The 22,500-nt window shown below is 40.2% G+C and overlaps 1 protein-coding gene and 1 long non-coding RNA gene across 3 annotated transcripts in view; one reads left to right on the forward strand and one right to left on the reverse strand.

Moving 5' to 3' along the window:
• LOC106875786 (uncharacterized) overlaps positions 1-22,500 on the forward strand; it is a 165,713-nt gene that overhangs the window by 85,853 nt on the left and 57,360 nt on the right. The gene's annotated exons all lie outside the window — the stretch shown is intronic.
• The window catches only part of LOC149130738 (uncharacterized), a 43,378-nt gene that overhangs the window by 874 nt on the left and 20,004 nt on the right, over positions 1-22,500 (reverse strand). The window contains exon 2 of the long non-coding RNA XR_016238718.1: positions 1-3,014. This exon is cut by the window's left edge and continues 874 nt beyond it. This is a non-coding gene — a long non-coding RNA (uncharacterized LOC149130738). The remainder of the gene's footprint in view (positions 3,015-22,500) is intronic.

Raw genomic sequence — 22,500 nt, forward strand, 5'->3', positions numbered from 1 at the left:
CAAGATCAAGGAGTCTTCCAAACAGCCAGCCGTGACCATCCCGATTTTTTTCTAGGGAACCTAGAACTGCATCTCTAACGTGTCACATTCTTAGAATAGGACGTGATTTGAGGGAGATAAAATTGCTATTTCTGCTAGCTCTAATTACCATGTAGAGGTTTCCTCCTTGACACACGCATATTAACGTGTGTGTGTGTGCATATAACAGTAGGATGTCATTTGAGAGTGATTTCGCTTCTATTTCTGACAGTTGTAGCTACCATGCAGTTTTTTCCGCGTTGACACTAATATTGACATACATATAACAGAACAGTGTGATTTGAGGGAGGTTTGGCTGATATTTCTACCAGTTCTAACTACCATGTTGTGATCTCTTTTGTTTTCTCATGCATATACCCATACATTAGACAGTTCGGTGTGATTTGAGGGGGATTTGGTCGTTATTTCTAACAAGCCTCGCTCCCATAAAGAGGTCTCCCTCGTTGACTCATACATTGTACAGCAGGGTGTAATTTGAGGGAGATTTGGCTGCTATTTCTACCAAATCTAGCCACCATGTACAGCTCTCGCCTTGACATATATATACGTCTATAAGACTGTGATTTGAGAGGTTTAGCTGCAATTTTTAGCATGCCGAAGCACCACATAAACACCGAATGTATGACCATCCCATTTTTCCAGGCGAATTAAAAATCCCTTAAGATTATTTCCCTAAATCTATCAGTACTATCCCTTGTTTTTAAACCAGGTTAGGGTTGTCCTTTTGTTTAAACTGCAACAGCCAAATCCATGCTGCAAACTACCTTCAAGGTTCGAAGGAAATTTGGAAGCTTTTTTTCAAGCCAGTCTAGCGACTTATTCTAGGTTTCCTGTGAACTAATCTGGCCACGGCGTGTCTGTGTACGTATGTTTGTAGAGATATGTATGTTCACACACATATACGTCTATATAGTATACAAATAAACATACATATGTTTGTGTGTGTGTATACGTGCACGGGTAGAGATGGACTATATGTAATCTGAACCCACCCACCCCTCTATTTATTAATTTTTTTTACGGAATCCCACGTTTTAGGCTATGGAGATTCCGATTCCGAAAAAAAATTTCAATTCCCCCCCCCCCACCAAGCAGGCTATTTACATGCTAGAAATAACAGCCAAATCTCACAAAACTAGTGTTAGGGTTAGGGTTAGGGTTTGAGTTAGGGTTAGGTTTACCCTGTGGATCTATATAAAAACCGGGGGTGGGGGAATCGAAATTTTGAAATTGAGATTTTTGAAAAATTTTTTTCAGAATCGGAATCTCCATAGCCTAAAACGTGGGATTCCGTAAAAAAAAAAGAAAATAAAACAAGGGGGGAAAGGTTCAGATTACATATAGTCCATCTGGACCGTTTGTTCTTCACCTTCGCTTGACAATCGGTGTTGCTTTGTTTATCTCCCTGTAACTTAGTGGTTCGGAAAGAGAAGCCGAAAGGATAAGTATCAAACTTTCAAAATAATAATAATAAGTACTGGGTCGATTCATTCGATGAAAACTTTTTGTAGGCGGTGCCCCCGCCGTCAGATAACTGAAGCAAAGTAAAAGATAAAGCACATGTGTGTGTCTGCTATATATGAAGAGAGTGAATGGTGAGAACAAGTGTATGCTGGTGTGTTTCGATGGGAAGAGTAGAAATCTAGTAGTTATAAGGGGTTAGAAGCGGGTGGGGTACCCGTATGAAAGTAGTAGTAGTAGGGGGGGGGGGGGTGACGGTAGTAGTAGTAGTAGTTCGACTCCCAAGGCAGTCCTGATCGTGATGGCATGACATCACCTGCAACATTAGCAGCAGTCCAGTCCAGTCCATCCATGCCCATCGCATCATTTTTGTATATCTGCCTCTGTTTTTTTTTGTTTCACGACCCTGCTCTTCCTCTACTCAAGAGGGTATTCTATATGTTAGTGTGAGTTAAGGGAGATTTAGCTGATATTTCTACAGGTCCCCCCCCCTTCACTATGTGTGTGTGTCTGTGTGTATCAAAATAGTGGGCCCGACGACAACATCAACAACAGAATGGCTGGGTGTCGGCGCTCGATATCAATATTTTTCGGGAACCTTGTTCTGACTTTACCGTTCTGATCTCTGTAAATGGATGGTTTAGGCGTGGCTGTGTGGTGAGAAGTTTGCTTCCCAATTACATAGTTCCGAGTTCAGTCCTACTGCATGGCATCTTGTGCAGGTGTCTTTTGCTGTATCCTCGGACCGATCGAAGTATGTTCTGTGTGAGTGTGTGTGTATACACACACACATATATATGTGTGTCTGTCTGTCACACTACCCACCGCTTGACAACCGGTGTTGGTGTGTTTACCTCCCTGTAAATTAGTGGTACAGCAAAGGAGAACGATAGAATAAATATTAGGTTGAAAGAAAGTTACTGGGGTCGATTCGATCGACTAAAATTGAAAAGGCAATGCCCCAGCTATATATATATGTGTGTGTGTGTGTGTGTGTACTTATATGTTTAAAATGCAAAAATATATATTTGCAACACGTAATTTTCGAAGATTGCTGTGTAATATATGTGTGTGTACATACATATATATACATATATATATATATGATATATGAGGTTAAAATTACACGTTAACGTTTACACATTTGGCAAACTTAGTACTCAAAAAAGAAAAAAAAGTAGGATGAATGTGTATGTGGAAGTACCCCACCCCCGCACGTTTTTTGCCTCCCAAATTCGCTTACATAGTATTCTTGAACCCGGTGCTATAGGAGAAGACACTTGCCCGAGGTGTCGCTCCGTCGGATTGAACCTGAAACCACATGACTGTTTGAAATCATATAGCTGCATAAGGTGTGTGTGAGTGTGTACATGAACGAAAACAACAGGGTGTCTGCATTTATCTTTAAACCGATGTTGGTTGATTTTCGTCTCAGAAGAAATCAACAGAACTAGAACAAGTACCAGCTTTTTTTTGTGTTGGTCGTCTGCAGCTCCTTGAAAACGGTGCAATGTCTGAAACAAATAAGAGAGTAAAAGTGGACATATCACTAAGCTATAAGAATGAATTTTAAAAAAAAAGACGTTCACACGACCTCGATTATACATTACAGCAAGTATTTTCCTCAAAAATATCTTTAACCCTCCAGAGACCACCGCTGGTTCTATAGTAAAACTTCCCATTAAAAATTTCGTGTTAGCTTGTTTCAAACATCAAGTGAATAACGAATGATTAAGTTATTTTACTATATTCTTCATTAATTTCGAAATAATTGGTTGGGAAACAATGTATTTCAACAGAAATATATGGTATTGTAAATGATAAGGCGACCATACGTGTGTTGTTGGCGCGACTAGTTTCGCCTGATTATTGCCGGCTCTTCAGCCGTGTTTACTTAGTTTCTTTAAGTAGCGGGGAGAGGGCTTTACACACGGAGACACACACACACACACACACATATGGAGATGATGTAACAAGCACCGATTTTACTAATTGCACGTTTAATCATTTGTACATCGTCTGCACATTGCTTTTGACGGCAGCGGCGTGTATCAATTGCTGGCGTTATGTCTTTTTGAAGATGCTTATATGATGCCTGTTTGTGTGACGATAAATTTGTAAATAATTATAAATTTTACAGGCATTTGTTTAAATAGACATATACAGAAAACAATTCACACACACACAAATACAAATTCTTGAAGCATTCCATATTTTTAAGCGCGGGCGTGGCTGTGTGGTCGGAAGCTTGCTTCCTAACCACATGGTTACGGGATCGGTCTAACTGCGAGGCACCTTGGGCAAGTGTCTACTATATGTTCGGGCCGACCAAAGCCTTGTGAGTGGATTTGGTAGACGGAAAATCTCTCTCGCGCGCGCGTACTTTTATTTATATATATATATATATGTGTGTGTGTATCTGTTCTGTGTGTGTGTGTGTGTGTATGTATCTGTTCTGTGTGTGTGTGTGTGTGTGTATCTGTTCTGTGTGTGTGTGTGTGTATGTATCTGTTCTGTGTGTGTGTATGTATCTGTTCTCTGTGTGTGTGTGTATGTATCTGTTCTCTGTGTGTGTGTGTGTGTGTGTGTATGTATCTGTTCTCTGTGTGTGTGTGTATCTGTTCTCTATGTGTGTGTGTATATTTGTGTCTGTGTCTGTCCCCCGCCAGCGCTTGACAAGCGGTGTTGGTGCGCTTACGTCCCAGCAACTTAGCGGTTCGGGAAAAGTATTCGATAGAATAAGTACCACGTTTTTTAAAAAATGAATTAAGTACTGGGATTAATTCATTCGACCAAGTTGTCTTCAATGTGGTGCCCCAGCATGGCCGCTGTCTAATGAGAAAAATAAGATGAAAGATATACATACGTACATATATGTATGTGTGCAAAAGTTACTTGGTCATATTCTTTTGGTTTACTTGTTCCAGTCATTTGATTGTGGCCATGCTGGAGCAGCGCCTTGAAGGGTTTTTTTTTTTTAATCAAAGAAATTCTTTGTAAGGTTAGTACTTATTCTGTTGGTCACTTTTTTCCGAACCGTTAAGTTAACGGGGACATAAACACACCAACATCGGCGATGCTGCGAACATGCAAACACACACACACACACAGACACACACACACACACACACACACACACACACACACACACACACACACACACACACACACACACACGACTGTATGCAACGGGCTTCTTTCAGTTTCCGTCTACCAAACCCGCTCACAAGGCTTGTATTCATACATTCACACTCACACACAATGCATTCGTTTCTTCTAGTCTGGCTGTACAAAATAACTGCCCGTCGTGATATTTGGGTTTGCAGGGCAGGAAACATATTGTGAGAGAGAGAGAGAGAGAAAGAAAGAGAGAGCATAAGTGATGGTCTCTGTGTATGTGCATGTTTTTGGGGGGCGAGAGAGGTTAAGTCTGTTCTTGTGGTAAACAGACGATATTATTATTGTTATTTAGAGACGGTCATATTTTATTTTGCTAATTAAATACACGCACTATATATTCGTTCTTCACTTCAGCTTCATTTATTATTCTTAGTGTCTTTTGCCTGAGATCTTTCGTCACGCGTCCTGTGACCTCCTCAGTTACTCTCCGTCGCACGTGTCTCTTCTTCCTCCTCCTCATTATTGTACCGCCGAGGTCGACTTTGCCTTTCATCCTTTTGGGGGTCGATAAATTAAGTATTAGTGAAACGACTAGTTCCCTCTCCCCAAAATGTCAGGCTTTGTGCCTTTAGTAGAAAGGATTCTGGCAGAATCGTTAGCGCGCCGGGCGAAATGCTTAGTGGTAGTATTTCGTCTGTTTTCGCGTTCTGGGTTCAAATTCCACCGAGGTCGACTTTGCCTTTCATCCTTTCGGGGTCGATTAAATAAGTACCAGTTACGCACTGGGTCGTTGTAATCGCCTAGCCCCTTCCCCAAAATTCCAGACTTTATGCCTATAGTAGAAAGGTTTATTATTATTTCTCTAATTTCTATTATATGTATATCCTCTCTTTAATGTGATAATGTCTCCCTTTCATCGATGTAATCCTCAACTGTTTTTGTATTTTTTGCTTTCATTTTTTTGTGTGTGTGTGTGTGTGTGTGCTGTAACTCGTCCTTCGATATTGTCCCTCATGTTTTGAGCCCTTGTGGCCAATAAAAGAAATCGTTCTGGCAGAATCGTTAGCATGTGCCGGGCAAAATGCTTAGCAGTATCTCATCCGTTATTACGTTTAATACTAGACTAGGGTCGTTGTAATCGGCTAGCCCCCCCCCCCTCCAAAAAAAAATTTCGGGCCTTGTGCCTATAATAGAAAGGGTTATCTTTTCGGGGGTCGATAAATTAAGCACCAGTGAAACCCTGGAGTCGATGTAATTAACTAGTCCCCTCACCCCCAAATTTCAGGCTTTGTCCCTATAATAGAAAGGGTTATTATTATTGAGGCATATTATGAATCATAGGGATGACTGTCGTAAATTTCAAGTTGTAGTAGCTAGCTGTGGTAGTTGAGGTGGTCGGCGGTGATGGCAACACGTCTCTGGTGGTATTGATAAAACAGTAAAGTGCGGGTGATGGTGGTGCTGGTGGGGATGTCATCTTGAATATAAAAATACGCTTGGTGGTTGTGGCGGTGGTCCCTCCCTTTTGTCTGCCTCTATCTCTTTCTCCCATACTTTATACAGTGGTCGTCTGTTGGCAGTGATGTCTTCACACACACACACACACACACACACACACACACACACGTGTTGGTGATGTTTAATAGGCGTGGTGGTTTTGGTGTCGGCGTTGTTACAGATGTAGACATGCGCGCGCACATACATACATACATACATACATACATACATACAAGGTGATGGTAACCGTTGTCTCTCATACACATAAGTACATAGTGGCGGGCATTGTCAGTTCACACGCTCACACACACGCATACATGTATATACACACAGAGGTTCTCTCTCTTTCTCTCCCTCTCTGTCTCTCTCTCTCTCTCTCCTTCACACACACACACACACACACATACCTAATTGTGGTTTTAGCGTTATCGCTCTCACACACGCGCGCACCTTTTGGTCGTGGTGTTTGTCTCACGCCTACACACAGTTCATGGTGGTGTTGGCGATATCATGGCATTCTGTCTTGATGATGATAGCGACGATGATGGTGTTTGTAAGGATGGTGGTGTTGGCGGTGATGCTACTGGCGATGATGATGATAATGTTCATGATGATGATGATAGGGGTGGTTGCTATGGCATTGGTAGTTCTAGTGTCAAGTACAACGCTGCTTGACAGTGTCACGACAATTGAATTAATGGTGTCATCACTTACAAAAACACCCGTCGTGGTGATGGAGAGGCTGGGACCTGCTCCGCCCTTAATCCAGGCATGATGGTATATTACAAACATTATGATGATGATGGTGATGATGGCTATTGTTTATTATCCAACCCTAGGTCTGCTCTGAGCAAGCATATCAGGTATGACCGTACAGTCCCTTATTACAAGCATGTAAGGACAGCCATTGGGCAACCTGCGGCCTGTGGGACTTGACATACTCAATAGCATGCCTTACGAGAAACTACTACGAATTTATTTTTAGAAGTGTGGCCCACCTAATGATGAGACATGATCTCATGCAGCCCACATCTCAAAAAAGATGTAAGACTACTTGTCTAATGTGTCCTCCAGGTCTTATGTAAAACAGCAGCGTGAAATTTGAGAGGGCTTTGGCTGTTATTTCTACTGGGTCTAGCTATTGTGTAAAAACAAAAACAGTCCCTCTCATTGGGCTATACATACAAACAGGCACAGAGTTGGCAGTGTTGTAAGAAGTTTGTTTCCCAAACAACATGGTTCCTGGTTCAGTCCCACTGCATGGCACCTTGGGCAAGTGTCTTCTACTATAGCCTTGTGGATGGATGTGGAAGATGAAAATTGAAAGAAGCCCATTATATATATGAGAGGTTTTGGTATCCAGAAGACCCAAAATAGCAGGTAAGGCTATGGAAGGACTGTATTTAGACTCCCGGTTCGATAATAGTATGAGTGAGGAGTCTAATGCAGGTTATGTGTGAACATGTATATGTGAAATAAAATGGGACGACAAAGCCAAGGCAGCGTGAAGTTTCTAGGGACATTTATAAAGAGAAAGGTAGTCTTACAGCTGTTTCTGGGATATGAGGGATATCCCTTCATCAGAGACGATATGAGAGAGTTAAACAGAGGGAAATTGTAGAGTTCAATACAAGAAGTTATTTTGGAAAGGGAGAGAGATATAGGAAGTATAAAAGGGAATAAGAGAATAAAAATATATCCTGGATGTTACAGTTGTAGTTCATTATTCAAGGGAAGTGTTTTGTAGAATGGGTAGAAAGGCTTCTTGTCCATGGTATGTAAATTCTGATAGCAATTCATATTTTGTTATTACAAATGGATAGTGTAGAAACATTAATTCCGTGTGCTAGTTACCCCTACCTGTACTTTCTCAAAACTTCATTCACACTACAAGACCCATTTGAATGAACAGTACATGTTCTCTCTACAATTACGTGTGTGTGTGTACAACTGGATGGAAAAGACTTGTAACAATACTTGAGGGACTGGAATGATTTATCAGCTGTTGAAACATATAGCTACACTAACTGCTGCGCCAAAGAGACCTCACAGCTTTCACCATCTGAATTGATATCATTAACTCTTTTGCATTCAGATTTCTCTGTCAAATGTAATGCTTATTTATTCACATCGTTTTGAATTAATTATGCATTACGTTGTAGCTTTGAGATTTTGGTGACATGATTAATCTTTTATTCTTTTACTTGTTTCAGTCATTTGACTGCCGTCATGCTGGAGCCCCACCTTTAGTTGAACAAATCGACCCCAGGGCTTATTCTTTATAAGCCTAGTACTTATTTACTGAACCATTAAGTTACAGAGACGTAAACACACTAACATTGGTTGTCAAGCAATGGTGGGTGGAGTCAAACACAGACACACAAATACATACATACATAATATATGATGGGCTTCTTTCAATTTCCATCTACCAAATCCACTCATAAGGCTTGGTAGAAGACGCTTGTCCAAGGTACTACGCAGTGGGACTAAACCCGAAACTATGTGGTTAGGATGCAAGCTTCTTACAACACAGTGATTGTTAATTTTTTAGAATAATATTGCAGGGTAAGTGTGAGAGGCCAGACATGGCTGATTTGAAGATAAAACAGGGAATTTATATATGGCCAGTTTAGATGCTGAAGGGTTAACATTTAGCACTCCTGTTATTTAATTATTCTCAAAACCATATCTAAGATACAGAATAAAATATTTTCTCAAATTATGAAAATGTACCACTGGTGGTGCATATGGAAACTGTGTCAACTTTGCATTGAACCATCATTAAAAGATATTTCCCGGTTTAAGATGCAGGCATGGTTGTCTGCTTCCCAGCCACATGGTTCAGATTCAGTGAATTTAAAGTAAACCTGGTAATTGATATTTCATGTTACTTTATGTTCCAAATACCAGCTTAATAACAAGAAAGTTATTTTACTAAATTCTTCAATATTTTCAAAATTAATTGAAGCAGGGGCAGTGTATTTCAACAGAAATATGGTAACAAAAGGGTTAAACATAGCTAGACATGCATCACCACATTATTTACAATTGATAGATATTTGTCCTCATCTTGTTTGTTGTTAACACATTTTAGCTGATATACCCTCCAGCCTTCATCAGGTGTCTTGAGGAAATTTCAAACCTGGGTTCTCATTCCTTCGGTATTTTTCAATGTTAATAATAATAATATCGAAAAATACCTTAGGTTTGAAATTTTCCCAAGACACCTGATGAAGGCTGGAGGGCTGTTGTTGTTGGCACTCCGTCGCTTACGACGTCGAGGGTTCCAGTTGATCCGATCAACGGAACAGCCTGCTCGTGAAATTAACGTGCAAGGGGCTGAGCACTCCACAGACACGTGTACCCTTAATGTAGTTCTCGGGGATATTCAGCGTGACATAGTGTGACAAGGCTGACCCTTTCAATTACAGGCACAACAGAAACAGGAAGAAAGAGTGAGAGAATGTTGTGGTGAAAGAGTACAGCAGGGTTCGCCACCATCTCCTGCCGGAGCCTCGTGGGGCTTTAGGTGTTTTCGCTCATTAAACACTTACAACGCCCGGTCTGGGAATCGAAACCGCAATCCTATGACCACAAGTCCGCTGCCCTAACCACTGGGTCATTGTGCCTTCATGAAGGCTGGAAGGTATATCAGCTGAAACAAACAAGATGGGGACAAATATCCGTCAAATGTAAATAATGTACATTATTCCTCATCTCTTAAATATAGGACTGCACTGACCATTTTCTTCAGGGCCTGAAGATACTCCAACCCTGCCCAATTATTGACTCTCTGCAGAACTTGGGTAAGGCCCACAATGGAATATTGCTTTTAGATATGGAGTAATACTACTGCGGTTGCACAAGCAGACATCCATAGAATTTTGATGGAAGGTTTTAATTTAGATCACTGTAAAAACAGGAAGTTTGTATCATAGAAGGAAGAACAATCTCAAGTGGGCTGGTGCCATTAAGGTTGAAGACGGTGAGGTATTTTATGAAAGGAATATTTGGCTACATAGACGTTCCATCGCTGACTAATATGGCCCCTCTTTTAAAACCCTTTTCTTGACATATTTTTCAATTAATTTTGAAGTTAATGAAGAATTTAATAAGATAACTTTATCGTTATTAAATTGGTCTTCAGAACATAAATTAGCATGGAATTTTGAAAGGTTTTAATTTAGATCCCTTTGACCCTTTTGCTACCACCATATTTCTGTTGCAATTCACTATTTTTGCTTCAATTAATTTTGAAAATAATGAAGAAATTCTTCATTAGTAAAATAACGTTATCATTATTCAGAACATAAATTAACATGAAATCTTTGATGAGAAATTTTTATTTAGATCACTTTCAGCCCTTTGTTACCATATTTCTGATGAAATACACTGTTTCTGTTTCAACGGGGCCAAACAACAAAGACTGCACCAACATTTCCTACATTACACTCCAATAACACTAGTACCGCAACCACACGGCATACATACCACTATGACCAAAGTAATGCCACTGGATACACTACATCAACACTATATTGCCACTACACCACATACCACTACATCAACACTATATTGCCACTACACCACATATCACTACATCAACACTATATTGCCACTACACCACATACCACTACATCAACACTATATTGCCACTACACCACATACCACTACATTAACACTAGATTGCAACCACACCATACTGGGGTCAATGTAATCAACTAGCCCCCTCCCTCAAAATTTCGGGCTTGTGCCTATAGTAAAAAGGATTGTGTGTGTGTGTGTGTGTGTGTGTGTGTAAAATTTATGTATGTATAGATGCAGGATGGCTGTGCGATAAGAAGCTTGCTTCCCAACCAAATGGTTCCAGGTTCAGTCCCACTGCGTGGCACCTTAATTTCATGAGCAGACTCTTCTGTTGATCAGACCAACTGCAACTCTCATTGTCGTAACTGACAGAGTGCCAGTATTTTTTATTATTTTTTTTTTATAGATACATATTCTTTTATTCTTTTGATAGTTTCAGGCATTTGACTGCGGCCATTCTGGAGCTCCACCTTGAAGGATGTCAGTCAAACAAATCAACCCCAGGACATATTTTTGTAAACCTAGGACTTATTCTATCAGTCTTTTTTCCCAAACCGCTTAGTTACAGAGATGTAAGCACACCAACACCTGTTGTCAAGCAGTGATAGAAGGGACAGTCTCAGTTACAAAAACATATACACACAGATATATAAATTTATATAAATACAACAGGCTTCTTTCAGTTTCCACCTACCAGATCCACTCACAAGGCTTTGGCCTGCCTGAGGCTATAATAGAAGATACTTGCCCATGGTGCCACACAGTGGGACTGAACCTGGAAATCATGTAGTTGGGAAGCAAGTTTCTTACTACACAGCCACAAATGTATTGGGTTGTCCAGAAAGTTTGTGCCAATTTATAGTAGCTTACCTTTCAACTTATTTGCCATGAAACCACCTCAATTCCGGGAAGAGGGTATTTTCAAGTTAAAGGAAAGATGGAGACTCATTGTGCAACAAAATGGTTCATATTTGGTTGATTAAAAATGTAATGGCAAGTATTTATTGACCTTTTTCTTTCCTTTAGAAATCGGCACGAACTTTCCGGACAACCCAATATATATATCCTGTATGTGACAGACACACAGGTATGGCTATGTGATTAAGAACACTGCTTTGCAACCACTATGTGGTGGTTTCAGGTTTGACCCTGCCCTGAATTGCAGTATCTTGGGCAAATAATTTTTCCTATATCTCACAACTGATCAATGCCTAATAATTGAAATTTGGTGCACATGGTTTTGCACTGATTCCGACAGTGGTGGTGGTGGTGGTGTTTATCTCCCATGATTCAGTGATTCAACATTTACAGGACAGTGGAATACAGTACCTTACTTGAAGACAAGTTTGAGTTGGCATCAGAAAAGCCATCCAGACATAGAAATCTGACTGCTTTGACAAGTCTCATCCAACACATGCCAGCATAAACAGAACAAGAGACTGGAACCTGGTACAGCTCCTTGGTTTACCAGTTTTCAGTGAAACCATCCAATCCATGCCAGCATGGAAAATGGAAATATCCAATCCATGCCAGCATGGAAAATGGAAATATCCAATCCATGCCAGCATGGAAAATGGACATTAACTGATGATTGATGATGTAATGCTGTTAATGGTAAACTTGCAAATGCCAAAATCTTAGGAATTCTGGAATGAAAGTTGGCTGATGAACTGGGTTTATCTACATTTGTATTTTATCCTTTCTGTTAGTTCTTGTACTTATCCATCCATCCAACCATTTTCTCCGCCCTCTATTGTTAGGAGGGCTGTGGGGGTAATCTTCAGGCACTACTCCATAGGGTCCTGACAGAAGCGACCCGTCATTAGACTAACCAGTTGAATTCCCAAATGTATAATTTTTTTTTGTTATTGAAACTGGAACACTATATATGTGTGTGTGTGTATGTGTGTATAGGAAGGGCATCCAGCTGTAAAAATCCTGCCCAAACTATTAAGTCTGGTGCAGGTTTCTGCATGACCAGCTTGGAAGGCAGATGTTACATGATGATGATGATGATATATTTAGACGTGGCTGTGTGGTAAGAAGCTTGCTTTCCAACCACATGGTTCCAGGTACAGTCCCATTGCATGGCACCTTGGACAAGTGTCTTCTACTATAGCCTCAGGCCGACCAAAGCCTTGTGAGTGGATTTGGTAGCCGGAAAATGAAAGAAGCCTGTCGTATATGTATATATATATATATATATATACACACACATGTACATATGCGTTTGTGTTTGATCCCCTCCATCGCTTGACAGCCAATGTTGGTGTGTTTGCGTTCCCGTCACTTAGCGGTTCGGCAAAAGAGACCAATAGAATAAGTACCAGGCTTACAAAGAATAAGTCCTGAGGTCGACTTGTTCGACTAAAGGTGGTGCTCTAGCATGGCCACGGTCAAATGGCTGAAACAAGTAAAAGAATTAAACCATACTCGATGACTGGTCACCGCGCCAGTGGACCACTAACAGCACTGTCGAGCATGTTCATTGCCAGAGCAGCTGTCTGGCTTCCATGCTAGTGGCCCATAAATAGCACCATTTGAGCGTAATCGTTACCAGCATTGCCTTCTAGCACTTGTGCTGGTGGCACGTTAGAAAATCATTCTGGTGAGGTTGTTGCCAGTGCCGCTGGACTGGCTCCTGTGCAGGTGGCACGTAAAATACAGTAAAATACACCATTTTGAGCGTGGCCGTTGCCAGTACCTCCTGACTGGTCCTCATGCCGGTGGCACGTAAAAGCACCCACTACACTCTCGGAGTGGTTGGTGTTAGGAAGTGCACCCAGCTGTAGAAACTGCTAGATCAGATTGGAGCCTGGTGCAGCCATCTGGTTCACCAGTCCTCAGTCAAATCGTCCAACCCATGCTAGCATGGAAAGCGAACGTTAAATGATGATGATATATATACATATTTATACATCCACATGATTCTCTGAATCCATATGTTGCACTACTCTTTGTGTGTATGTATGTGTGTGTGTTTATATATATATATATTTATATATATATTTATATATATATATATATATATATATATATATATATATTTATTTATTCATTCATACATACATACATCACACATACATAGTGGAAGCTACTTATTGTAAGCACTTTGGGACGAAGCCTTTTCAATAGAATTGTTGGCTAATAGACATTAAGCAAATAAAGAGTTTATATCTCTGCTAATTTTGATTGCAGTAATTGATTAATGCCATTAGCTGTGAATATGATAAGCAAGCCATTCTATGTCTGTGTGTGTGTCACATATATTTATATCATCATCATCACCATTTAACGTCGGTTTTCTATGCTGGCATGGGTTGGACAGTTTGACCAGAGGTGAGCAGCTGCACCATGTCTGATTTATCTTGGTTTCTATGGCTGGATGCCTATCCTAGAACCAGCCACTTTATGGAGTGTGCTGGGTACTTTTTACATTCCACTGGCACAGATGCATTTTATGTGGCACCAGCACCTGCAAAAGAACAAACCTGTATGCATGGGTGACTGATTTTATATAGATATATATATACGTGTGTGTGCCTGTCCCCCTTCATTGCTTACGACTGGTGTTAGCCTGTTTAATACATGTGACTTAGCAGTATGGCGGATGAGACCGATAGAATACATTCCAGCCTTCAACTAAAGAAATATTCAGGTCAAGCGATTTGACTAAAAAGAAAACCACTGCAAGATGATGCTCCAGTATGGTCCATAGCCTAACGACTGAATGGGTCAGACAGAAGATAAAGATACATGCATGCGCACACACACACACACACACACATACTCATATATGCGTATATACATGACATTGCATAAAAGGTATGTGTTAACGTACATTGCTATATAGATGTGTGTCAGCGGAATGAATAAGCATGTGTGTATAATGTGTATATATGCGTCATTAGGACAAACATTTGTTTAATATATTTGTGTGTGTGTTTGTATAACATTGCAACTAATAGATATGTTTGTGTATAAATTATAGAATTTATAAGTGTATGCATATATTTATACACATACACACACGCGTGTATTTATCATGTGCTTCCACGCGCTGTGGTCTATAAATGGCCACACCCTGTTCTGTCACATTATATTTCTAGTCACGTCTCAGTTTTCGTACCGCTGACCCTCCCCGGGGAAGATGTAGAGGGTGGGTGTGGCGGTGGTGGTGGTGTGATGTGATGTTTGCTGCCGTACAACTCACTTCTCACTATCTTGATCTACATGGGGGGGGGGGGGTAGGCCTGCGTGGGACGGTGTCAGGCTTCCGAAATTGAGCTGCTTTTCAGACAATACACATGCACACACACACATATATTATAAACATACATATATTATGAGTTTAAAGGGGTATATTATTCTAGCGGATTACTGTGTTTCCTCTGTGTTTCAGATGCCGGTTGACCACAACGGTCCTTTCGTAATCCTCGAGTTAACAATAAGTTGCTAGGGTCTGGTAACTATTCTTGCTTGGTAAACCCGACTGAATAGGACAGTCAGATTTACCAAGCGTGTATATATATATATAATCGTCAGTAGTTCATATATCCAAAAAGGAAGTACGCTCTAAAGTAGGGTTTCTCAACCAATTTTTCTCTATGGACCCCTTTGATTACGATTTTATTCTGGAGGACCCCCATAGCCATTCGGTGTTTAAAACCTTGTTTTATAGAAACTTCTTTTAAAATTCTTATTCTGTTTTTCACACAACGTTCAACAAAAAAAACTTTGTGGCAATAAAATACCAATTTAAAGCAAAATTTTTTTCAGGGGCCCTTAAAATACTATTGCGGACCCCCAATTTACTATTTTGTTACAAAGACCCCCGCCCACCCAAATCTTATAGGCACCTTGGTTGAGAAAAGCATTAGAGCAGTAATATATTTTACATACACACACACATATACATACGTGTGTGTGTGTATATATATTTGTATGGATACACATCACACGCATATACTGCCTGTCTGTATCTCTCTTTCTGTCTCCATATTGCTTTCAGCAGCCAGAATTCAGAACTTACGGATAGTGTTAGAGGGACCATGTGTGTGAGTTGACTACATATACCATAACCGGCTGTGGTCGGTGACAATTGAGGAGACAGACTAACAGACATGTGTAAAAGGGCGGCGGTGGGGGCATATGGTGCCGCTATGTGGGCGATGGGTGTGGTATGGTTAGGTTACAAACATGACTGTAAAGCCCTCCCCTCTTCCTGTGGGTCCGTTGGTGGTGAAAATAAAAGAGTACAGATATGGCTTTACCTCCACAAGTCTGCCCTCCTCATACCTCAACTTTGTTCTCATAACTTTTCAGGAAAATGGATATTTTTTTAGTGAAATTCTCTACGAATTACCATGTAGACGTTGAAGATTACGATTTATATCGGAATTTGTCATGAAACAAAAACTTTTCCTGAGAAGAGGGAGATGGGGAGAGGAGTTTCAGACAATTCACATTTGTCGAAATTTTCCTGAAAGTTTCCTAACTTTCAAGAAAATTGGTATTTTTTAACGAAATTTTCAGACGTTGCTGTGTTAAGGAATCTTTCTTTCCAACCACTTGATTCCGGGTTCAGTCTTACTGCATGGCACCTTGAGCAAGTATCTTCTATTGCAGCAAGTATCTTCTATTGCAGCCTCGGGCGACTAAATACTTGTGAATAGATTTGGTAGACGGAAAGGTAATTTTTCAGATTAACACCCGCACGATCTTCACTAGGGTGTTAGGGTCAGGTTTAGGGTTACGGTTAGGGTTTTAGGGTTAGGGAATTACGTCCCTAACCCTAACACCCTAGTGAATGAAGATCGTGCGGGTGTTGTTAATCTGAAAAATTACCGACGGAAACTGAAAAAAGCCTGTGTGTGGTTGTGCGCGCGCGATGTTTTTGTCTGTTTTGTTCCCCCACCACTTCTTGATAAACAGTGTTGGTGTGTTTGCGTCCACGTAACTTACCGGTTCGACAAGGAAACCGATAGTATAAATACCAAGCTTATAAAATAATAATTATTGGAGTCGATTCATTCGACTAAAATACTTCAAGACCTCAGTCTAATGACTGAAGCATGTAAAAGATAAATGATATAGCCATTTGATATGAAAATATGTAACACTCAATATTGTCGTGTAGAAATAACTTGTACGCAACTATTTGTCTGTAGGTTTACATGTATGTCTGTCTGTGTGTGTACGTATGTATATACAGCATACGTAATGCCGTGTATGTACATACTTTTAGTATATATGTGTGTGTGTATGTCTTGGGCCTAAATGTTACAATTATACTCCCTTTTCTTAAAAACAGGGCCCCAGTAACCACATATTTATATGAAAGAGAGAAAGAGAATATTCTTTTTATTTTTAGTATTTAATAAAGTAATTATGCTAACAATGAATAGCCATTATCGCCTCAGATGCCCGAAAATACTTCAGTTTTATTTTCTTCATTTCCCCTATTATACTTTTCTAAACCACCATCACCCCCTTCTTTTTTTTTTTTTTTTTGCTTTTTCTTTGGCCTATTTACTTATTTACACTTGTCAAAAAAAAAAACAAGGCAAGTTTTGAGTGTGGGAAGAAGAACAGCGGCCATCAAATAATATTCCAGCTGCTCGCTGACCCACAATTAAAAGCAGCAGCACAAACAAGTGCCAGGCCAATTTGCTGCTACAAGACTCGACGAAAATAGAGGCCATTTCCTTAATCTGTCGCTTAAAAACCTTCCATCTTTTGACCTCGAGCCAACGAGAGAGAGGCTACTTGACCCTGCTAGAAATAGCAGACAAATTTACCTTCAATTAGCCTACTATCTTACATGTGTGTTTGCGTGAACATATAGCGCGCGCGCGTACACACACACGCACACACGCATAGGTTTAGGTGTATATTCTGTATCGTTTACATGTTTTTCAGTCATTAGACTGCTGCCATACTGAGGAACATTGAAAAGATTTTAAGTGGAATGAATTGACCCCAGTACACGTTTTTTTTTTTTCTTCTAAGTCTCTTTTGCTGAATCGTTCAGTTACAGGGACACAAAGGTACACACACACACACAGCGTGCTTCTTTCAGTTCCTGCCTACCACACCACTCTTATGAGTGGATTTGGCCGAACTGAGGTTATAGTAGAAGTGACATTCCGTGGGACTGAACCCAGAGCCATGTGGTTGGGAAGCAAACTTTGTACAACGTTCCTGAACCCACCTATATATATATATATATATATATATATGTGTATGTATGTATGTATATATATATGTGTATGTATGTATGTATATATATATGTGTATGTATGTATGTATATATATATGTGTATGTATGTATGTATATATATATGTGTATGTATGTATGTATATATATATGTGTATGTATGTATGTATATATATATGTGTATGTATGTATATATATATGTGTATGTATGTATATATATATGTGTATGTATATATGTGTATGTATGTATGTATACATATGTATGTATGTATATATGTGTATGTATGTATATATGTGTATGTATGTATGTATATATGTGTATGTATGTATGTGTATGTATGTATGCATATGTGTATGTATGTATGTGTATGTATGTATGCATATGTGTATGTATGTATGCATATGTGTATGTATGTATGCATATGTGTATGTATGTATGCATATATGTATGCATATGTGTATGTATGTATGCATATATGTATGTATGTATGCATATATGTATGCATATATGTATGCATATATGTATGTATATATGTATGTATATATGTATATGTATGTATGTATATGCACACGCATGCGTGCATACTTTATATATTTGATACGAAGGAAGGGCTAGATGCTAGCTTGACTTGGTAAGAAGTAGCAGCCAAGTCTCCTTTGAGTCATCCTACTGTTTCATGTATGCGTGTTCCTATGCAGGAATGTTTCTGATCCAAGGTCAGCTTGGATTGGGCTTAACCCAGACCTAAACAACATGCAACAAGTGTTTGCCCTGAGAGTGTTGATGAAACCCCTTTTTGATTTAATATCAAATATAGTGTTTGTTTAGCTCAGTGGTTCTCAACCGGGTTCCATATAAGGTTTTTTTGTTAAAATTTATCAGCAATAGAATATACAAGACACAAAATGTTCTAATTTTTTTTTGCTTACCAACCACATGGTTCTGGGTTCATTCTCACTGTGTGGCACCTTGGGCAAGTGTCTTCTACTATAGCCCCAGGTCGACCAAATCCTTGTGAGTGGATTTGGTAGACGGAAACTGAAAGAAGCCTGTCGTATATATATATATATATGTATGTATGTGTGTGTATATGTTTGTGTGTCTGTTTGTCCCCCCAACATTGCTTGACAACCGACAAGAGACTGATAGAATAAGTACCAGGCTTCCAAAGAATAAGTCCTGGGGTCGATTTGCTCAATTAAAGGTGGTGCTCCAGCATGGCCGCAGTCAAATGACTGAAACAAGTAAAAAAAAAAAAGGAGAGAGTGTTGTTTAGTCCCAGGTCATCCATGATCTGGCAGGCTTATCATCAAAGATATTCTAGAAGTGACCATTCTATCTTTACTCTGACATTGTGCATCTAGGACTACATTATTGGACTTGTCTTTCCATGTTGTTTAGCTTGAAGTCAGTTTGATCCAACAGATCTATGATCATAGATGTTCCAGAAGTGACCATCCTGTCTTTAACTCTGACATTGTGCATCTAGGGCTATATTACCTAATGTGTCCTTTGTTATTTAACCCCCAGATCAGCCTTGATCTGACTAACCTATGATCAAAGTTGTTCCAGAAGTGACCATCTTGACCTTAACTTTGACATTGTGCATCTAGGACTACATTATCTAATGTGCCTTTTTTGTTTATCCCCCAGGTCAGTCCTACAAAGCTGTCCTTTAGACCAAAGTATTTTCAAAGTGACCAACCTTTTATTCCGGCTTAGTGCATCTAGGACTACATTGTTTAATGTCTTTGTTGTCAATGGTCAGCCATGATCCAGCAGACACATGATGTAATGTATTCCAGAAATGACCATGCTGTTTTTATTTATAGTATATCTTGGAGCTAGGTCACAGCTGCTCCAGTGATGACCATCCTGTCTGTTATCTAGAGTACTCATAGGACTACATTCTTATGTACCATTATTGTTTACGCCCAAACAGCTCTGATTTCACTTACATACAGTTCACAGAAGTTGCATCCTGTCTTTTATATAGACATAGTGTATCTAGGACTATCTTGTTTTACAAACCCTTACTGTTTTGTCCCTCACAGCCTTAATTTTGCTAACATATAGTTCACAGATGTTCCAGGCATGTCCATCCTGTCTTATATTTAGACACAATGTACCTAGGACTACATTATTTTATGTATCCTTATTATTTTGTCCTGGATCAGCTCTATTTAGCAGACATCTCTTTTACTCTTTTACTTGTTTGTCATTTGACTGCGGCCATGCTGGAGCACCGCCTTTAGTCGAGCAAATCGACCCCAGGACTTATTCTTTGGAAGCTTAGTACTTATTCTATCGATCTCTTTTGCCGAACCACTAAGTTACGGGGACGTAAAGACACCAGCATCGGTTGTCAAGCGATGTTGGGGGGGACAAACACAGACACACATACATATATATATACATATATACGACGGGCTTCTTTCAGTTTCCATCTACCAAATCCACTCACAAGGCTTTGGTCGGCCCGAGGCTATAGTAGAAGACACTTGCCCAAGGTGCCATGCAGTGGGACTGAACCCAGAACCATGTGGTTGGGAAGCAAGCTACTTACCACACAGCCACACCCGGATCATGTTTCAGCCATAACAGTCCCATCTTTTATTTAGACAAAGTGTAGCCTTGTTGTTTAGTCCCAGCTCAGCAATGACCATTCTGTAATGTACTCATTTTCCTTGCTTAATCCGAGGTCCTATAAGCCCTGTAAAAGAACTTGGAGGGTTGAGCCTTCAACCACGCCTTCCGCAATACCCTTAAAGCCAGGTGCTTTTCAGCACCCGCTCATAATATGTATATGGTGCGAAACTGAGTAATACCATTTGGTTGATAACTGATGAAGAGTTAGGGGCCTTCTGTGTGTCTCTCTCATCTGGTTGTACACTCAGTGTACGTTATGTTGTTTGGCGTTAGGAAGGGCATCCATTGCTAGATCAGATTTAGCCTGGTGCAGCCTTCTGGCTCACCAGTCCTCAGTCAAGCCGTCCAACCCATACCAGCACGGAAAGCGAACATTAAACGGCAATGATGATGATACACACACACACACACACAAGGGTGTGCTGAAAAGTGCCTGTTTTGGGGGTAAAAGAAAGTTCAGGAGGATCAGTTAATTATGATGTTATTCAACATATTCCCCTCTCGAATTCATACACTTATAGCAGTGGTTACTTCGGTAATTTTGAGAACTTGGAAGGTTGGCCTCCAGCCAGGCCTTTTGCAATACCCATAAAGCTAGGAACTTTTCAGCACCCGCCTCGTATTCAAGACAATAGTATGATTTCAGGTGCATTTGGCTGCTATTTCTAGCAGGTCGAATGACCGCATGTGGTATATCTGGAGCTGCGTATTGATTTGTAGATCGAACGTGAAACTATTGATGGAGATAATCGTCAGAAGTGGCGTGAGACTGACATGACAACATCAACAAATCCATATCACCATAAACAATGTATGTTGTTTGTATTGTACAACAGTTCAGCTAACTGGCAACTCCGTTGGTCACGACAATAAGGGTTCCCGTTTATCAGATGAACGAAACAGCCTGCTCGTGAAATCAATGTGCAAGTGGCTGAGCACTCCACAGACACATGTACCCTTAATGTAGTTCTCAGGGCGATTCAGCATAACACAGAATGTGATAAGGCTGACTCATTGAATTACAGGTACGACTCGTTTTTGCCAGCTGATTGGTCTGGAGAAACATGCAATAAAGTATCTTGCTCAAGGATACAACTTGCCGCCAGGAGACAAACTCACATCTTTGCGATCCTGAGCCGAATACCCTAACCTCCAAGCCACGCGCCTTCACAACAATGGATCAGCTATATGGTATATTCAACCACATACATTATACTGTTTTATACGGCTGTGGGGTAAAAAGCTTGCTTCCAGCCATATTCACTTGGACTCACTCCCACTACATTGCACCTCGGGCAAGTTTCTTCTACTGTAGCTCCGGATAACCAAAACCTCGTGAGTGGATTTGGTAGACGGAATCTGAAAGAAGTCTGTTATGTGTTTATGTTTGTCCCCACCACTTGAGGACCGGTGTTGGTTAATTTACATCCCTGTACCTCAGCCTTTTGACAAAAAGTGACCGATAGAATAAGTACTGAGGGTCAATTCATTCGACTAAAAACCTCTCTAGGCAGTGCCCCAGAATGGCCGCAGTCCAGTGAATGAAATAAGTCTACTTCCCAACCACATGATTCCAGGTTCAGTCCCACTGCGTGGCACCTTGGCCAAGTGTCTGTCTTCTACTATAGCCTCTGGCCGACCAAAGCATTGTGAGCTGATTTGGTAGACGGAAACTGAAAGAAGCCTGTCGTATATATGTATGTATGTATATATATATATATTGTATGTGTGCGTGTCTTTGTGTCTGTTTATCCCCTACTACCGTTGTTGGTGTGTTTACGTCCCTGTAACTTAGCGGTTCGGCATAAGGTGTCCGACAGAATAAATACCAGACTTAAAAAAGGAAATAAATACTAGGGTCGATTAATCCGACTAAAAAATTCTTGCATGGCTGCAGTCTAATGAGTGAAACAAGTAAAAGATA

Source organism: Octopus bimaculoides, chromosome 28, assembly GCF_046866305.1.
Source record: "Octopus bimaculoides isolate indiv1 chromosome 28, ASM4686630v1, whole genome shotgun sequence".
Classification (NCBI taxonomy): Eukaryota; Metazoa; Mollusca; class Cephalopoda; order Octopoda; family Octopodidae; genus Octopus; species Octopus bimaculoides.